We start from the raw sequence: 3,521 nt of genomic DNA on the forward strand, positions 1-3,521 counted from the left end.
AAATATACTACTAATTGTACATTGAGAACAGCAGCAGCAGCAACCAAGGCTGGGGGTGCAACAGAAGCAGTAAGCAGGCCAGAAGAGTGAAGACGTAGCTCTCTCTTCCAAACCAAACATCAGCCATCATTTCAAAAGGGCTACCAAAAAAGAACAAGTGTATGCATCAAACTAAATAAAGTTCCTACTACACCAAGTGTACGCATCTAACTAACTGGCTCAGTTAGACGTTACTATTTATTAAGCTGTGGAGATTGGCTGACGGCTTGAACCAGATGGGTGCCTAATGGGGGAAACTCCAGCCAGCAGGTCGAAGTCTGATACTTGCGACCCTCTCTCCTACTTTGGGCTGCAGAGCGTGGCGGCACATATCAGGGTATGGTGCATGCAGAGACGCATGGTACGCTGTGTACACATAGTTTTTCCTGATGAACGAAACCGCGCTGCCATCATGATCCTTACCATCGGTTATCTCCTGGTTAATCGGATAATGCAGTCCGACAAACAGAGAGCATGTACCAAGGCTACTTACCAGCCTCCAGTCAAAAATTCCTGAAGGCCCAGAGAAGCTGGGATCATGCTCAAAGACCTTGCAGTGACTGTGATTGTATTTCGCGAAACAACACGTCCGGTACGTGCGAACGATCATCAATCTTTCGCCGTTATCTGATCGAGCCAGGAACCACCTGCAACTGCCATGCCGCTTTTCTTTGAAAGGTTCTGGGGTTAGGAAGGATAGGGACACTAGGCAGCCTACAACATCATATCAAGTTGGAGTCAAATAAAAAAGCGCTCTTGGTTTAGTTAATCTTAAGAACAACATGTTATGAGCATGAATATTTTTTCAGCAAATGTTGACAGTAATATAAGCAAGCCATCATGATATCATAGGAAAGTAACATACTGCTGTAACAGCCGTTTGTAGCGATGACTGGAGTAGGCCAGCAATACGAGTCGACAGCGTAAATGAAGCCCTTGTGTTCAATTGCATCAGAGAACCATGGAGGATGTATGATCCTGCGATGGACGTGCAGATTTATCCACTTACCGCAGTGACTTTTCAGATAGGCGAGACCGCGGTTGAAGAACGCAATTAGCCTGAAGTCTTTATAATTCGCAGATCTTGTGTGCACTTGGCACATTACAACCTTGAGCAAATCAAACTTGGCATCATGTTGGCTACTGTAAGATTCCGAGTATTCTGGGCCGCGGTGCCAAAGCAGTGCAGTGTTAATCGAAGGAAGGGGTATCAATTGCCGGGTGTAGACCTCCATGAGCATCCAGCTGCCGCGATCGCCGACGAGCACCATCGAAGACGTGTTCATGCCGACCCAGTACATACCGTTAATATAGTTGAGGCTGACGGGGATCGTATTGCAGTCAAGGGGGTTGATGCTCGCCACCCTACGATCGTTATGCTGCATGACACGCCGTTTCTGAAGATCAGGCGGCATCAGCAAGCAAGGAGCTGGCTTAAAAAGCTCCGGCCTGAGGGCTTTGAGTAAACGGTACAACCCCGACGAGCATGAGGCGAGCGGCATGGTGATGAGATTGTCCACACGCGAAACAATGAGCTTGATTACCTCTATGGGGAGCGAATTCCAGCCACTCTTTCGGCGGACGCTGCTCGGTTCTGCCATTGTTAGTGCTTGGGTTTCGGACAAGGGGGGGAGGTGCCTTCGAGGGGATGGAACATTGGATGAGATTATGTGCGGACAAAGATGGAGAAGCGAATATGTGCTGCGGGAAGTGGACAGGTGATGATGACTACAGCACGCCGCTTGACTTACGAGACACATACCATCAGCGTAGGGTCTTGTCGATGCCAGACAACTTGCTTGAGTGATCACAGTACTGGTACACCCTGCAGTGCTATGCCCTAACTTGCTTGAGTAGAGTAGTAGAGTAGGACTCCGCTCTACTACTAGCACCAGAGGAGTAGTATATTCTAATCTAAAATAGTTACAAACTTCAATGCCTGAGCGTGGAACGACTACGAACCATGCTCAAAGACCGTGTCTACGTGGTATTTGGACATGGGCGACAACATCAACGCCAACGGTGCTGCTCCCGTTGGACCGTATGTGTTTCTGTCCTTCCTGTTCGAAATCATGGTAGAATTCATGTTTCTACTCTGTATCCTACTACTATGCTAGTCCACATTATTAGTTTCATCTCTGTTATAGCCATCATGATTTATTTTGTGCTTATTCGGATTAAATCTCATAGTAACTTGCTCATATATTCAACTGGCGCAAGGTCCCCTACAGCCACTCCCGTTTCATGGATGGCCTGGTCGATGTTGGAATTTTGCTAGCAGGCCTTTATAAGGTGAGCTCTTCTACCACTTGTATGAGCATAAGAAGAGGAGACGTACACGCGTGGGCGGCGACACTAGCTACGCCGAGCATACTTGGACTCTGCGGAGCTGGGACTTTCCCGCCGATGTGGACATGGAAAACCCATGGTGTTATTTGGACTCCAACAATGTGCACGGGGACTCCAAGGAGGTTCACTTGGACATATGAATTTTCAAGTTAAATGTTGATCATTTGTCTTCGCTCAATGTAATCCGCTGTCTAAGCATGTGGAGACTTCCATGCATGATCTTGCTCTATTGGAGTATCGTGCATGAATAAAAGTGTATGTATTTATGGTTTACTCTAGAATCTTCCATGTACAAATTTTTACTACAGTACTGGTGAAAGACTTATGATGAACCATTTCTTACATATCCTCTGCCCCCTCCCAAGTCATCCTGATTTAATCCCTCCGTCTAGGTGTATAAGGGCATGGTTAATACTTAAATAGTATAGCCAACTGTTGGCTACAAGAAAGTGCCATGTCATCTTTAGCCAACATGTATACCAATGGATACTCAAAAACTAATTCTTGAAGATCATTTCCTGCAAAGCACAATAAGAGTTATTTCTTCACATGTTTTGGATGCAGGTTGAACAGTTGAACGCTTTTGTTTGCAAAAGATACTTTTTATCTATTTCACCCGGATGTTTGTGAGCTCTAGAGATGAAATAAATCTGAACAAACCTATCCAAATGAACTAACTGAGGCATCTCCATCTTAATTTTCTCTTGCAAGTCGTGCGTGGTCCCTTCATCGTGAAAATGCTCTGGCCGTCGCATTGATTTGCATGCATGGATAGCACCACCATATTTTCAAAGGAGGAGTGAGCTCTATATTTCATCCAAGGCATGCATGATTTGAGGAATTATGGTTGGGCATGCATGTAGAAAAGGGAGGAGAGTAATTTGCATGCGAGGGATTATAGGAAGGGAGGCCAGCGGCTAGGCATTCAAAGGAGGCTGCATGCAAGATTACACGGGATCCAGATACTAGTCCCAAAACCAGTTCCTCTATTTGGGGACATGCCTTGGTACGAAAGATTGACAAGTTAGGCCCTGTAAAAATGGATGGAGGGAGTAGTAGTACGTGTAGAGGGCGGCGCTGCATGGGAGTCTCACCTCTCACCCCGCTCGTGGCGCGGCAGTAAAGCCGTCATA

The sequence above is a fragment of the Triticum urartu genome, chromosome 5 (genome assembly GCF_003073215.2).
Source record: "Triticum urartu cultivar G1812 chromosome 5, Tu2.1, whole genome shotgun sequence".
Lineage (NCBI taxonomy): Eukaryota > Viridiplantae > Streptophyta > Magnoliopsida > Poales > Poaceae > Triticum > Triticum urartu.